The 16,907-nt window shown below is 47.2% G+C and overlaps 2 long non-coding RNA genes across 2 annotated transcripts in view; one reads left to right on the top strand and one right to left on the bottom strand.

The window, feature by feature from the left end:
• The window catches only part of LOC310880202, a 97,246-nt gene extending 95,701 nt beyond the window's left edge, over window positions 1-1,545 (bottom strand). Inside the window, exon 1 of the long non-coding RNA XR_014571528.1 lies at window positions 1,017-1,545. This is a non-coding gene — a long non-coding RNA (uncharacterized lncRNA). The remainder of the gene's footprint in view (window positions 1-1,016) is intronic.
• A 1,188-nt stretch (window positions 1,546-2,733) lies between these two features.
• LOC310880199 lies at window positions 2,734-16,585 on the top strand. The gene is made up of 2 exons (XR_014571525.1): window positions 2,734-2,927; window positions 16,417-16,585. It is a non-coding gene; the product is annotated as an uncharacterized lncRNA (long non-coding RNA).
• Window positions 16,586-16,907: the final 322 nt, after the last annotated feature.

The following is a 16,907-nucleotide window of genomic DNA, read 5'->3' as shown; positions in this document are numbered from 1 at the left end:
TCCTGTAAATATTACCCCGAAGTGGGCTTTTGCTCATGTTTGGTGTAGGGTAAACCCAGTGAGTAGTGGGAATCAGTGAGTAAATCCTGCTAGAATGGCAAAGACAGCGCCTATGGATAGGACGTAGTGGAAGTGGGCAACTACGTAGTACGTGTCGTGCAGGGCGATGTCTAGGGAAGAGTTTGCAAGAACGATTCCTGTTAATCCTCCGATGGTAAATAGGAAGATAAATCCTAGAGCTCATAGTATTGGGGGGGGTCTCATTTGATTGTTCCTCCGTGCAGGGTGGCTAGTCAGCTAAATACTTTGATTCCGGTAGGGATGGCAATGATTATAGTGGCTGATGTAAAGTAGGCTCGGGTATCAACGTCTATTCCTACTGTAAACATGTGGTGAGCTCAGACGATGAATCCTAGGAAGCCGATGGATAGTATGGCTCAGACTATTCCCATGTAGCCGAAGGGCTCCTTTTTGCCTGAGTAGTATGTGACTACGTGTGAGATGATTCCGAACCCCGGTAGGATCAGAATATAGACTTCTGGGTGTCCGAAGAATCAGAATAGGTGTTGGTACAGGATTGGGTCTCCTCCTCCAGCGGGGTCGAAGAATGTGGTGTTTAGGTTTCGATCAGTTAGTAATATTGTAATACCGGCGGCGAGTACGGGGAGTGATAGAAGGAGTAGGATGGCGGTAATTAGTACGGATCAGACAAATAGTGGGGTTTGGTATTGTGAGAGTGCGGGGGGTTTTATGTTGATGGCTGTGGTGATAAAGTTGATGGCCCCAAGGATGGAGGAGATACCGGCTAAGTGGAGTGAGAAGATAGCCAGGTCTACTGAAGCTCCGGCGTGGGCAAGGTCACCTGCTAGGGGAGGGTAGACAGTTCAGCCTGTGCCGGCGCCAGCTTCTACAGTGGATGAGGCTAGTAGGAGGAGGAATGATGGGGGGAGGAGTCAAAAGCTTATGTTGTTTATTCGCGGGAATGCTATGTCGGGGGCACCGATTATGAGGGGGACTAATCAGTTGCCGAATCCTCCGATCATGATGGGTATGACTATAAAGAAGCTTATTACAAAGGCGTGAGCGGTAACGATTACATTGTAAATTTGGTCGTCGCCTAGGAGAGTTCCTGGTTGTCCTAGTTCTGCGCGGATTAATAGGCTGAGTGCGGTGCCGACTATTCCTGCTCATGCCCCGAAGATGAGGTACAGGGTGCCAATATCCTTATGGTTAGTGGAAAATAGTCATCGGTTGATGAAGGTGACGGGTAAGATGGCTGAGTGTTGAAGCGTTAGGCTGTAGTCCTTTTTACAGAGGTTTAATTCCTCTTCTTATCGGCTCTGTAGTGAAATTCATGTTGAGTTGCAAGCTCATCGATGCGCACTAGGGTGCGTCAGGGTCTTTGTAGGCAGAAGCCAATTGGTTTAGGCATTTAGCTGTTAACTAGAGTTTTGTGGGATCGAAGCCCATCTGTCTAGGGAGGCTTTAGCTTAATTAAAGCGTCTGACTTGCATTCAGAAGATACAGGTTAATATTCTGTAAGTCTTAATGTGCAGAAACTAAGAGGGTTTAACTCTTATTTAAGGCTTTGAAGGCCTTCGGTTTGGGGTGTTATCCTAAGTTTCTAGACAATGGCATGTATTATTGGGGACAGGGGAAGTAAGAGGATTGATAGTGAGGCAAGGACCGCAGTAGGTGTGCTTGGGGCTTTGCTAGTGTATCATTGTTTTATGTGGTTAGAGGAGTTGGGGGGAAGGGTAATTGTTGAGTGGTATGCGAGGCGTAGGTAGAAGAAGAGGCTGAGCAGTGATAGCATGGCAATTGCCATGGCTGCTGGTGTTATTTCCTGTTTAGTTAGTTCTTGGATGATAAGTCACTTTGGTATAAAGCCTGTTAATGGGGGGAGGCCTGCTAGGGATAAAAGTACTAGTATTAGGGTGGCGTTTAGCACTGGGGTTTTTGTTCATGAGGTTGTGATCATGGATAGGTTAAGGGCTTTGATTTTGTTAAGGGCTAGGAATACGGCTGATGTTATGATTGTGTATAGGTAGAAGGTAAGTAAGGCCAATTTGGGGCTGTAAACTAGGATGATGGCGATTCAGCCTAAGTGGGAGATGGACGAGAAGGCTAGGATTTTGCGTGTTTGTGTTTGGTTCAGTCCTATTCAGCCTCCTAGTGCTGTTGAGGCTAGGGCCATGGCGGTGAGTAGAGCTGGGTCGAGGGATTTGGATGTTAGTAGGAGCAGGGTTAGTGGGGGGAATTTTATGAGGGTCGAGAGTAGCAGGGCTGTTATTAGTGGCGATCCTTGTAGTACTTCTGGGAATCAGAAGTGAAATGGCACTAGGCCCAGTTTAATAGCGATTGCTGCTGTCAGTAGTAGACAGGAGGTTGGGTGGTTTATTTGTGTGATGTCTCATTGGCCGGTGACTCAGGCATTGGTTATGCTAGAGAATAGGACCAGGGCGGAAGCAGCTGCTTGGGTTAGGAAGTATTTCGTTGCGGCTTCTACTGCTCGTGGGTGGTGGGATTTGGCAATTAGGGGAATGATGGCTAGTGTGTTGATCTCCAGTCCTGTCCAGGCCAGAACTCAGTGGTTGCTGGAAATTGTGATTGTGGTGCCCAAGATGAGGCTGAAGGTTATGATTGGGGTCGCGTAAGGGTTCATTAGTAGAGGAGGGGGTTAAACCATCATTTTCGGGGTATGGGCCCGATAGCTTGATTAGCTGACTCTACTAGAAAATAATATAAGGGAAGTATGGAGAATTTTGATTTCTCTTGTGTGGGTTCAATTCCTACTTTTCTAAGGTCAACAGGAAATGAGAGGGCTGTTATACCTCTATGTTCACTTTATCATAGTGACCCTTTGTAGTTCAGGCACATTTCCTTATGTAAGGAGGTAGGCCTGCATAGCAGATAGGTATGCTGATGTGTCAGAGGCACAGAGCTAGTGTGAGGGGTAGGAAGTTTTTTCATAGTAGGTGCATTAGTTGGTCATATCGGAATCGTGGGTATGAAGCTCGGACCCATAAGAAACCAGAAGATAGTAGGAGGACTTTTGTGGCTAGGATGACGGGGAATAGTTCTGTGGGTGGCCCTAGGGCGCTTGGGTTTAGGAATATGATGGCTGTAAGTGTATTTATTAGCATAATGTTCGCATATTCAGCTAGGAAGAATAAGGCGAAGGGTCCTGCGGCGTATTCAACGTTAAACCCTGAGACTAGCTCAGATTCACCCTCTGTGAGGTCAAAAGGAGCTCGGTTTGTCTCTGCTAGGGTGGATACGTATCATATTATTGCTAGGGGTCATGAGGAGAAAATGAAGTATAGAGGCTCCTGTGCGACGGCAAAGGAGCTGAGTGTGTAGCTTCCGCTTAGTATGATTATTGATAGCAGGATTATGGCCAGTGTCACTTCGTATGAAATGGTCTGTGCTACTGCCCGTAGGGCTCCGATTAGTGCGTATTTTGAGTTCGAGGCTCAGCCTGATCATAGGACTGAGTAGACGGCTAGGCTTGACATGGCTATTAGGAAGAGAACTCCGAGGTTTAGATCTGCTAGGGGAAATGGGAGTGGTAGTGGTGCTCAAGTGGTGAGGGCTAGGACAAGGGCTAGTATTGGTATCAGAATGAATAGAAGTGGGGAAGAGGTAGAGGGTCGGATGGGCTCTTTGGTAAATAGTTTCAGTCCGTCCGCAAATGGTTGAAGTAGGCCAAAAGGCCCGACAACGTTAGGGCCTTTGCGGGATTGTATGTAGCTTAGGATTTTCCGTTCTACTAGGGTTAGGAAGGCTACGGCAATCAGGATTGGGATGATGTATAGGAGGGATATAATGAGGCAGCTTAGTGTTGTTATTTGAATCATGGGTGAAGCTAGGGAGAGGATTTGAACCTCTGGGGAAAGGGCTTAAGCCTTCTGCACTTGCCGGGCTCTGCCACTCTAGCTGGTCCTTTTCTAGGATTGAAAGTGGTGGGGGAAGGCCCTCTTCACGGTTTAGTTGGTTTCACTGCTTAGAGGGGGGGGCGTGCTTGTGGTATTGGCCCCACTTTCCCGGTCCTTTCGTACTGGGGAGAGTGTGTCATAGATAGAAACCGACCTGGATTGCTCCGGTCTGAACTCAGATCACGTAGGACTGTTAATCGTTGAACAAACGAACCCTTAATAGCGGCTGCACCATTAGGATGTCCTGATCCAACATCGAGGTCGTAAACCCCCCTGTCGATATGGGCTCTTGAGGGGGATTGCGCTGTTATCCCTGGGGTAGCTTGGTCCATTAATCAATTATATTGGGTCTGGTCACTGTTAGCACTTTGAGGGGTAGCTCTAGGTAAAGAGGTATGGTCTTGTTTTTGGAGGATTTGTTCTCCTCCAAGGTCGCCCCAACCGAAAAATATCGACCAGGCTCTGCGATGGTAGTGGCCCCAGTGGGGTTGATTGAGGATTCGCGGTGGTCGTTGATTTTTAAGTTCCACAGGGTCTTCTCGTCTTATGTTCACATCCCCGCTTTTGCACGGGGAGATCAATTTCACTGATTATCTGTGAGAGACAGTTAAGACCTCGTTTAGCCATTCATACAAGTCTCGATTTATGGGACAATTGATTGCGCTACCTTTGCACGGTTAGGATACCGCGGCCGTTAAACCTAAGTCACCGGGCAGGCATCACCTTCAATACTTGTTTAATTTGCTGAAGGCTATGTTTTTGGTAAACAGTCGGGCCTTATTAATTTGCCGAGTTCCTTTCACAGATTTTAATCGCTCTTATAGGCGCTCCTGAGTCGGGTTAACAGGGTTAGTTAATACGTGGTCTTGTAGGGGTTTTTGTATCTGTCTAGGTCTGTTAATAATGTTTCTATGTAAGCTTGCGCCGTTAGAGGGGTGTGGCCCTGAGTTACTTATTTTAGCATTAATTCTCCTATATTCATAGGTTGACCTGTTTGTGATAAGGGAATCATCTTATTTTGGTATTTTTAGGTGGTGGAGCTTTGACGCACTCTTTTTTGATGGCTGCTTTAGGGCCCACGGTAGGATCAGTAGTAAGAATTATCCGCTAGTCGAGGTTGTGTCCTTTTTTAATGGAGCTGTCCCTCCATTAAATAGCTCTTAATCATCTCATTAGGGTTCAGGATGTCCGGTAGGGAGGATTAAGGGGGAACTTAGATTCGTTTCACAGGTAACCAGCTATCACCCAGCTCGGTTGGCTTTTCACCTCTACTGACAAGTCATCCCACTCTTTTGCAACAGAGACGGGTTCGCTCTCTTTAACTGCTTGAAAGTAGCTCGCTTGGGTTTCGGGGGGGCAAACTTTAGTTCACTTTGCTTGGTTGTTCTCGCTAAACCATGATGCAAAAGGTACAAGGGTTGATCTTTGCTGTCTGTCGCTTTGATTGTTTCACTGCTATTTCATCTTTCCCTTACGGTACTGGGGTCTCTATCGCGTCTAAGTGTCTTTTCTATCGCCTATACTAAGACTGTAAAATGCTTTAGTTTAATTAGTTTAGTAAATTCTTTAGTTTTGGTGTACTATTTGTGTGGTTGAGCTAGAGGGGGGGCTTCAAGACGATCCGGTCTAGTAGATATCTTTCAGGTGTAAGCTGAGTGCTTTGGTGTTATAGCTACGTCTTGATATTCTAAGTACACCTTCCGGTACACTTACCTTGTTACGACTTACCTCATCTTCAGCGTATTTATGGTATTAGTTATGTGGGATGTGGCTTTTGAGGAGGGTGACGGGCGGTATGTACGTGCCCCAGGGCCGGCTTAAAGTAGGCTCTATTGTCCCACTTTACTGCTAAATCCGCCTTCCAGAAGTGGTTTCACGCTTCTTTCCGTGTGCCCTATGAATAGGGAATGTAGCCCATTTCTTCCACTCCATAGGCTATACCTTGACCTGTCTTATTAGCGGGGTGCTATTGTGTCCACTGTTGTGCTCTCATTCGAGGTGGGCTGGCGACGGCGGTATGTAGGCTGTGTTGGCAAGGGGTGGTTGGGTTAATCGGGGATTATCGATTGTAGAACAGGCTCCTCTAGGTGGGTTTGGGGCACCGCCAAGTCCTTAGAGTTTTAAGCGTTTGTGCTCGTAGTTCTCTGGCGGATACTTCGGTAAAGTAAGTATCAAGATTTAGGGCCAGGCATAGTGGGGTATCTAATCCCAGTTTGGGCCCTGGCTTTCGTGGGTTTAAATCAGTCGTTAGTTCCTAAGATCATCTTAATGGTGTGTTTAGGTGCATCTTGGGCTTATGACAGCTCAGTTGCATTTTGATCTTAGTTAGCTAGGATAGGCATTTTACCACTCTTTACGCCGTGTCAATAGGACGGTTGATTTGGGTTTCTTGTATGACCGCGGTGGCTGGCACAAGATTTACCAACCCTTGAAGTTAGGCTGTTGCTATAACTAAGTCAAGTTTGCACTCATTGCTTAATGTTAATTACTGCTGAATACCCGTGGGGGCGTGGCTTAGCGAGGCGTCTTGGGCTACTACTTGGGTGTGCCTGATACCCGCTCCTCAAGGCCTGTATGGGGGTAGGTGGTCGAGGGCGTTTACACTGGGGCGCGGATACTTGCATGTATATATTTAGCAAAAACCAACCGTAAGGTTAGGACTAAGTCTTTTGTCCGCAGGCATGTTTTATGCCATCTTGGCAACTTCAGTGCCATGCTTTGTGTTAAGCTATGTGGACGGGGGTGTGGTTAGCTGATAGTTGAGTGGTGAGTGAGAGTGAAGTATATGAAATTATTGCTTGTGTTTACTATTTTTAGTACTGGAGTTTCTCTAAGTCCTAGGACTAGGAGGAAATGGTGTTTCATAGTGTGTAGGCGTCGGGATAGTCCGAGTATCGTCGGGGTATTCCTGCTAGGCCTAGGAAGTGCTGGGGGAAGAACGTTAGGTTTACTCCTGTAAATATTACCCCGAAGTGGGCTTTTGCTCATGTTTGGTGTAGGGTAAACCCAGTGAGTAGTGGGAATCAGTGAGTAAATCCTGCTAGAATGGCAAAGACGGCGCCTATGGATAGGACGTAGTGGAAGTGGACACTATTTGTCTGATCCGTACTAATTACCGCCATCCTACTCCTTCTATCACTCCCCGTACTCGCCGCCGGTATTACAATATTACTAACTGATCGAAACCTAAACACCACATTCTTCGACCCCGCTGGAGGAGGAGACCCAATCCTGTACCAACACCTATTCTGATTCTTCGGACACCCAGAAGTCTATATTCTGATCCTACCGGGGTTCGGAATCATCTCACACGTAGTCACGTACTACTCAGGCAAAAAGGAGCCCTTCGGCTACATGGGAATAGTCTGAGCCATACTATCCATCGGCTTCCTAGGATTCATCGTCTGAGCTCACCACATGTTTACAGTAGGAATAGACGTTGATACCCGAGCCTACTTTACATCAGCCACTATAATCATTGCCATCCCTACCGGAATCAAAGTATTTAGCTGACTAGCCACCCTGCACGGAGGAACAATCAAATGAGACCCCCCCAATACTATGAGCTCTAGGATTTATCTTCCTATTTACCATCGGAGGATTAACAGGAATCGTTCTTGCAAACTCTTCCCTAGACATCGCCCTGCACGACACGTACTACGTAGTTGCCCACTTCCACTACGTCCTATCCATAGGCGCCGTCTTTGCCATTCTAGCAGGATTTACTCACTGATTCCCACTACTCACTGGGTTTACCCTACACCAAACATGAGCAAAAGCCCACTTCGGGGTAATATTTACAGGAGTAAACCTAACGTTCTTCCCCCAGCACTTCCTAGGCCTAGCAGGAATACCCCGACGATACTCGGACTATCCCAACGCCTACACACTATGAAACACCATTTCCTCCATCGGCTCCCTAATCTCAATAGTAGCCGTAATCATACTAATATTCATCATCTGAGAAGCCTTTTCGGCCAAACGAAAAGTCCTACAACCAGAACTAACTACCACAAACGTTGAATGAATCCACGGCTGCCCTCCCCCATACCATACTTTCGAGGAACCGGCCTTCGTCCAAGTACAAGAAAGGAAGGAATCGAACCCTCACATGCTGGTTTCAAGCCAACTGCATTAACCGCTCATGCTTCTTTCTTATGAGACGTTAGTAAACCAATTACATAGCCTTGTCAAGACTAAATCACAGGTAAAAATCCTGTACATCTCATGTGGCCAACCACTCCCAACTAGGATTCCAAGACGCCTCATCACCCATCATAGAAGAACTCGTTGAATTCCACGACCACGCCCTAATCGTTGCCCTAGCTATCTGCAGCCTAGTTCTCTACCTTTTAGCCCACATACTAACAGAAAAACTCTCGTCCAATGCTGTAGACGCCCAAGAAGTAGAGCTGATCTGGACAATCCTACCTGCTATCGTCCTGGTACTCCTCGCCCTCCCATCCCTACAAATCCTCTACATAATGGACAAAATCGATGAACCAGACCTCACCCTAAAAGCCATCGACCACCAATGATACTGAAGCTACGAATACACAGACTTCAAAGACCTATCATTCGACTCCTACATAGTGCCCACCCCAGACTTACCCAACGGCCACTTCCGACTGCTAGAAGTTGACCACCGCGTAGTTATCCCAATAGAATCCCCCATCCGCGTGATCATTACTGCAGGAGACGTACTCCACTCCTGAGCAGTCCCAACGCTCGGAGTTAAAACAGACGCAATCCCAGGCCGACTAAACCAAACTTCATTCATTACCACCCGGCCTGGGATTTTTTACGGACAATGCTCAGAAATTTGCGGGGCTAATCACAGCTACATACCCATTGTAGTAGAATCAACCCCACTCCCACATTTCGAGGCCTGATCGTCCCTTCTATCATCATCCTAATCATTAAGAAGCTATGCAACAGCACTAGCCTTTTAAGCTAGCCAAAGAGGGACTTCCCCCTCCTTAATGATATGCCACAGCTTAACCCCGCACCATGATTTTCAATCATAATTATAACCTGATTAACCCTAGCACTCCTCATCCAACCAAAACTACTAGCCTTCACCACAACCAACCCCCCATCAAATAAGACCTCCCTCACTACCAAACCCACACCATGATCCTGACCATGAACCTAAGCTTCTTTGACCAATTTTCCAGCCCCAATCTATTTGGCATCCCCTTAATCCTACTATCCCTACTCTTCCCAGCCCTACTATTCCCGTCCCCAAACAACCGATGAATCAACAACCGCCTTTCTACTATCCAAACATGACTCCTTCACCTAATCACAAAACAACTAATAGTCCCACTCAACAAAAATGGCCACAAATGAGCCATAATATTTACATCCCTAATAATCATACTTCTTACAATCAACCTTCTAGGCCTCCTTCCATATACATTCACCCCAACCACCCAACTATCTATGAACATAGCCCTAGCCTTCCCACTATGGCTCGCCACACTACTAACAGGCCTACGAAACCAACCATCAGCCTCTTTAGCCCACCTATTACCCGAAGGTACCCCTACACCCCTAATCCCCGCACTAATCCTGATCAAAACAACCAGCCTACTAATCCGCCCCCTAGCCCTCGGAGTCCGCCTTACAGCCAACCTTACAGCAGGACACTTACTCATCCAACTCATCTCTACAGCCTCCATTGCATTAATACCCACCCTTCCTGCAGTATCCATCCTAACAATAATCATCCTACTACTCCTAACCATCCTAGAAGTAGCAGTAGCCATAATCCAGGCCTACGTCTTCGTGCTCCTTCTAAGCCTATACTTACAAGAAAACATCTAATGGCACACCAAGCACACTCATACCACATAGTTGACCCAAGCCCTTGACCAATCTTCGGGGCAGCCGCCGCCCTACTCACAACCTCAGGATTAATCATGTGATTCCACTACAACTCATCCATACTACTAACCCTAGGCCTCATCTCAATACTCCTAGTAATACTCCAATGATGACGAGACATTGTACGAGAAAGCACCTTCCAAGGCCATCACACTCCCACAGTCCAAAAAGGCCTACGATACGGCATAATCCTTTTCATCACATCCGAAGCATTCTTCTTCTTAGGGTTCTTCTGAGCGTTCTTCCACTCGAGCCTGGCCCCAACCCCAGAACTAGGAGGCCAATGACCCCCAACAGGAATTAAACCACTCAACCCGATAGAAGTCCCCCTACTAAACACAGCCATCCTACTAGCCTCAGGCGTTACCGTAACGTGAGCCCATCACAGCATCACAGAAGGAAACCGAAAACACGCCATCCACGCCCTAACCCTAACGATCCTCCTGGGATTCTACTTCACAGCCCTACAAGCAATAGAATACCACGAAGCCCCATTCTCAATCGCCGATAGCGTCTACGGATCTACCTTCTTCGTTGCCACTGGATTCCACGGACTCCACGTAATCATCGGATCCTCCTTCCTGACCGTCTGCCTCTTCCGACTGATCAAGTTCCACTTTACATCAGACCACCACTTCGGATTCGAGGCAGCAGCCTGATACTGACACTTCGTAGACGTCATCTGACTATTCCTCTACATAACCATCTACTGATGAGGATCTTGCTCTTCTAGTATATTAATTACAATTGACTTCCAATCTCTAGAATCTGGTATAAACCCAGAGGAGAGCAATGAACGCACTCATGTTCATATTCGCCCTATCATCAATCCTAAGCGCCGCCCTAACCGCATTAAACTTCTGACTCGCCCAAATAAACCCCGACTCAGAGAAACTCTCACCGTACGAATGTGGATTCGACCCACTTGGATCTGCTCGATTACCATTCTCAGTCCGATTCTTCCTCAGTAGCCATCCTGTTTGTCCTATTCGACCTAGAAATCGCCCTCCTACTCCCCCTGCCATGAGCCGTCCAACTCCAATCCCCCCTAATGACCCTCACCTGAACTGTAGTGATCCTCCTTCTCCTAACACTCGGACTGGCCTACGAGTGAATTCAAGGGGGCCTAGAATGAGCAGAATAACAGAAAGTTAGTCTAACCAAAAAGATAGCTGGTTTCGACCCAGCAGATTACAGCCAACCCTGTAACTTTCTTATGTCGCCCCTACATTTAAGCTTCTACTCAGCCTTCATTTTCAGCGGACTAGGACTAGCCTTCCACCGAACCCACCTAGTATCCGCCCTACTATGCCTTGAAAGCATAATATTATCGATATTCGTAGGCCTATCAATATGATCCATCGAAAACCAAGTCTCCTCATTCACCATGGTACCAATTCTCATGCTAACCTTCTCAGCGTGTGAGGCGGGCACAGGCCTGGCCATCCTAGTAGCCTCCACCCGCACACATGGCTCCGACCATCTACACAACCTAAACCTCCTGCAATGCTAAAAATCATCCTACCCACAATCATACTTCTTCCAACAGCCCTGCTGTCTCCACCAAAATTTCTATGGACTAACACCACCTTATACAGCCTCCTAATCGCTGCCCTAAGCCTACAGTGATTAATCCCAACCTACTACCCCTACAAATTTTTATCCAACTGAACAGGAATTGACCAAATCTCATCCCCCCTCCTAGTACTATCCTGCTGACTACTCCCACTCATAATCATAGCAAGCCAAAACCACCTGCAACAAGAACCCCTACAACGCAAACGAATCTTTATCTCAACCTTAGTCGCAGTCCAGCCATTCATCCTACTAGCCTTTTCCACCACAGAACTAGCACTATTTTACATCTCATTTGAAGCAACCCTCATTCCCACCCTAATCTTAATCACCCGATGGGGGAACCAACCAGAACGCCTAAGCGCTGGCATCTACCTGCTATTCTACACGCCAGTAAGCTCTCTACCCCTGCTAATCACAATCATACACCTATACGTGAAAATTGGCACCCTGCACCTGCCAACCCTACAACTAACCCACCCAACCCTATCCACCTCATGGACAGGAATACTATCAGGTCTAGCACTGCTCATAGCATTCATAGTAAAAGCCCCACTATACGGCCTACACCTCTGACTGCCAAAAGCCCACGTAGAAGCACCCATCGCAGGCTCAATACTCCTCGCCGCCCTACTACTAAAGCTAGGAGGATACGGAATTATACGAGTCACTCTATTTATGGGCCCACTGTCCAACCTCCTGCACTACCCCTTCCTAACCCTGGCCCTATGAGGCGCCCTAATGACTAGCTCAATCTGCCTACGACAGACAGACCTAAAATCACTAATCGCTTATTCATCCGTTAGCCACATAGGCCTAGTTATCGCCGCAGGAATAATCCAAACCCACTGATCATTCTCAGGGGCAATGATCCTAATAATTTCCCATGGACTAACTTCCTCCATACTATTCTGCCTAGCCAACACAAACTATGAACGTACGCACAGCCGAATTCTACTACTCACACGAGGCCTACAACCTCTCCTACCACTCATAGCTACCTGATGATTGCTGGCCAATCTAACAAACATAGCCTTACCCCCAACAACAAACCTCATAGCAGAGCTAACCATTATAATCACCTTATTCAACTGATCTGCCTTCACGATCATCCTAACAGGAATCGCAACCCTACTAACCGCCTCCTACACCTTATTCATACTACTAATGACCCAACGAGGCTCAATCCCCTCCCACATCACATCTATGCAAAACTCAACCACGCGAGAACACCTGCTCATAACACTCCACATTATCCCAATATTCCTCCTAATCCTCAAACCCGAACTGATCTCCGGAATCCCCTCATGCAAGTATAGTTTAAACCAAACATTAGACTGTGATTCTAAGAATAGAAGTTCAAACCTTCTTACCTGCCGAGGGGAGGGTTTAACCAACAAGAGCTGCTAACTCTTACATCTGAGCCTAAAACCTCAGCCCCCTTACTTTTAAAGGATAACAGCAATCCACTGGTCTTAGGAACCACCCATCTTGGTGCAAATCCAAGTAAAAGGAGTGAACCCCACACTACTAATCAACTCCCTCACACTACTCACGCTGACAATCCTCCTAACCCCAATCATCCTGCCATTTCTATTTAAAAACTTTAAAAACACCCCACAAGCCACCACCCGCGCTGTTAAAACCGCATTCCTAATTAGCCTAGCCCCTACAACCGCATTCATCTACTCGGGAGTAGAATCTGTCACCTGCCACTGGGAGTGAAAATTCATTATAAACTTTAAAATCCCCCTGAGCCTAAAAATAGACCAATACTCAATAACATTTCTTCCAATCGCCCTATTTGTAACATGATCAATCCTACAATTCGCCATATGATACATGGCCTCAGAGCCATACGTAACAAAATTTTTCACCTACCTACTGACATTCCTAGTCGCCATACTCCTCCTAACAACCGCAAACAACATATTCCTCCTATTCGTAGGCTGGGAAGGAGTACGAATCATGTCCTTCCTTCTCATCGGCTGATGACAAGGCCGAGCAGATGCCAACACCGCCGCCCTACGAGCCGTAATCTACAACCGAATCGGAGACATCGGACTGATCCTGAGCATAGCATGACTAGCTTCAACATTCAACACCTGAGAGATCCAACAAGCCGTACACCCCCACCAAACCCCAATCCTCCCCCTCATAGGATTAATCCTCGCAGCCGCAGGAAAATCCGCCCAATTTGGACTCCACCCATGACTGCCCGCAGCAATAGAAGGCCCCACCCCAGTATCAGCCCTACTGCACTCCAGTACCATAGTAGTAGCCGGAATCTTCCTGCTCATCCGCATGCACCCCCTGCTAGCCACCAACCAGACAGCCCTAACTGCCTGCCTATGCCTAGGTGCTCTATCAACCCTATTCGCTGCCACATGCGCCCTAACCCAAAATGACATCAAAAAAATCATTGCTTTCTCAACATCCAGCCAACTAGGACTAATAATAGTCACTATCGGACTAAACCTCCCACAACTAGCCTTCCTACACATCTCAACCCATGCCTTCTTTAAAGCCATACTATTCCTATGCTCAGGGTCTATCATCCACAACCTAAACGGAGAACAAGATATCCGAAAGATAGGAGGCCTACAGAAAATACTCCCAGTCACTACTTCCTGCCTAACCATCGGAAACCTGGCGCTGATAGGAACCCCATTCCTAGCCGGATTCTACTCAAAAGACCTCATCATCGAAAGCTTAAACACATCATACCTAAATACTTGAGCCCTACTCCTAACCCTTATAGCCACAGCATTCACCGCAACCTACAGCATCCGCATAACCATCCTAGTCCAAGCTGGACAAACCCGAATCCCCCCAATAGTATCAATAAACGAAAACAACCCACTAATCACCGCCCCCCTAACCCGACTCGCCCTAGGCAGCATTACAGCAGGAATAATCATTACCTCTTTCATCACACCAACCAAAACCCCCCCAATAACCATACCCCTTATCACCAAAACCGCTGCCATCCTCATAACAATCCTAGGAATCATCCTAGGCCCCTCATGTACAGGGCCACACCCCTCTAACGGCGCAAGCTTACATAGAAACATTATTAACAGACCTAGACAGATACAAAAACCCCTACAAGACCACGTATTAACTAACCCTGTTAACCCGACTCAGGAGCGCCTATAAGAGCGATTAAAATCTGTGAAAGGAACTCGGCAAATTAATAAGGCCCGACTGTTTACCAAAAACATAGCCTTCAGCAAATTAAACAAGTATTGAAGGTGATGCCTGCCCGGTGACTTAGGTTTAACGGCCGCGGTATCCTAACCGTGCAAAGGTAGCGCAATCAATTGTCCCATAAATCGAGACTTGTATGAATGGCTAAACGAGGTCTTAACTGTCTCTCACAGATAATCAGTGAAATTGATCTCCCCGTGCAAAAGCGGGGATGTGAACATAAGACGAGAAGACCCTGTGGAACTTAAAAATCAACGACCACCGCGAATCCTCAATCAACCCCACTGGGGCCACTACCATCGCAGAGCCTGGTCGATATTTTTCGGTTGGGGCGACCTTGGAGGAGAACAAATCCTCCAAAAACAAGACCATACCTCTTTACCTAGAGCTACCCCTCAAAGTGCTAACAGTGACCAGACCCAATATAATTGATTAATGGACCAAGCTACCCCAGGGATAACAGCGCAATCCCCCTCAAGAGCCCATATCGACAGGGGGGTTTACGACCTCGATGTTGGATCAGGACATCCTAATGGTGCAGCCGCTATTAAGGGTTCGTTTGTTCAACGATTAACAGTCCTACGTGATCTGAGTTCAGACCGGAGCAATCCAGGTCGGTTTCTATCTATGACACACTCTCCCCAGTACGAAAGGACCGGGAAAGTGGGGCCAATACCACAAGCACGCCCCCCCCCTCTAAGCAGTGAAACCAACTAAACCGTGAAGAGGGCCTTCCCCCACCACTTTCAATCCTAGAAAAGGACCAGCTAGAGTGGCAGAGCCCGGCAAGTGCAGAAGGCTTAAGCCCTTTCCCCAGAGGTTCAAATCCTCTCCCTAGCTTCACCCATGATTCAAATAACAACACTAAGCTGCCTCGTTATATCCCTCCTATACATCATCCCAATCCTGATTGCCGTAGCCTTCCTAACCCTAGTAGAACGGAAAATCCTAAGCTACATACAATCCCGCAAAGGCCCTAACGTTGTCGGGCCTTTTGGCCTACTTCAACCATTTGCGGACGGACTGAAACTATTTACCAAAGAGCCCATCCGACCCTCTACCTCTTCCCCACTTCTATTCATTCTGATACCAATACTAGCCCTTGTCCTAGCCCTCACCACTTGAGCACCACTACCACTCCCATTTCCCCTAGCAGATCTAAACCTCGGAGTTCTCTTCCTAATAGCCATGTCAAGCCTAGCCGTCTACTCAGTCCTATGATCAGGCTGAGCCTCGAACTCAAAATACGCACTAATCGGAGCCCTACGGGCAGTAGCACAGACCATTTCATACGAAGTGACACTGGCCATAATCCTGCTATCAATAATCATACTAAGCGGAAGCTACACACTCAGCTCCTTTGCCATCGCACAGGAGCCTCTATACTTCATTTTCTCCTCATGACCCCTAGCAATAATATGATACGTATCCACCCTAGCAGAGACAAACCGAGCTCCTTTTGACCTCACAGAGGGTGAATCTGAGCTAGTCTCAGGGTTTAACGTTGAATACGCCGCAGGACCCTTCGCCTTATTCTTCCTAGCTGAATATGCGAACATTATGCTAATAAATACACTTACAGCCATCATATTCCTAAACCCAAGCGCCCTAGGGCCACCCACAGAACTATTCCCCGTCATCCTAGCCACAAAAGTCCTCCTACTATCTTCTGGTTTCTTATGGGTCCGAGCTTCATACCCACGATTCCGATATGACCAACTAATGCACCTACTATGAAAAAACTTCCTACCCCTCACACTAGCTCTGTGCCTCTGACACATCAGCATACCTATCTGCTATGCAGGCCTACCTCCTTACATAAGGAAATGTGCCTGAACTACAAAGGGTCACTATGATAAAGTGAACATAGAGGTATAACAGCCCTCTCATTTCCTGTTGACCTTAGAAAAGTAGGAATTGAACCCACACAAGAGAAATCAAAATTCTCCATACTTCCCTTATATTATTTTCTAGTAGAGTCAGCTAATCAAGCTATCGGGCCCATACCCCGAAAATGATGGTTTAACCCCCTCCTCTACTAATGAACCCTTACGCGACCCCAATCATAACCTTCAGCCTCATCTTGGGCACCACAATCACAATTTCCAGCAACCACTGAGTTCTGGCCTGGACAGGACTGGAGATCAACGCACTAGCCATCATTCCCCTAATTGCCAAATCCCACCACCCACGAGCAGTAGAAGCCGCAACGAAATACTTCCTAACCCAAGCAGCTGCTTCCGCCCTGGTCCTATTCTCTAGCATAACCAATGCCTGAGTCACCGGCCAATGAGA

The sequence above is a fragment of the Anser anser genome (assembly GCF_964211835.1).
Source record: "Anser anser genome assembly, chromosome: 12".
In the NCBI taxonomy this organism is placed as follows: domain Eukaryota; kingdom Metazoa; phylum Chordata; class Aves; order Anseriformes; family Anatidae; genus Anser; species Anser anser.
Note: the sequence above shows the minus strand (reverse complement) of the source record. Positions and strands in the feature narration are given on the sequence as shown.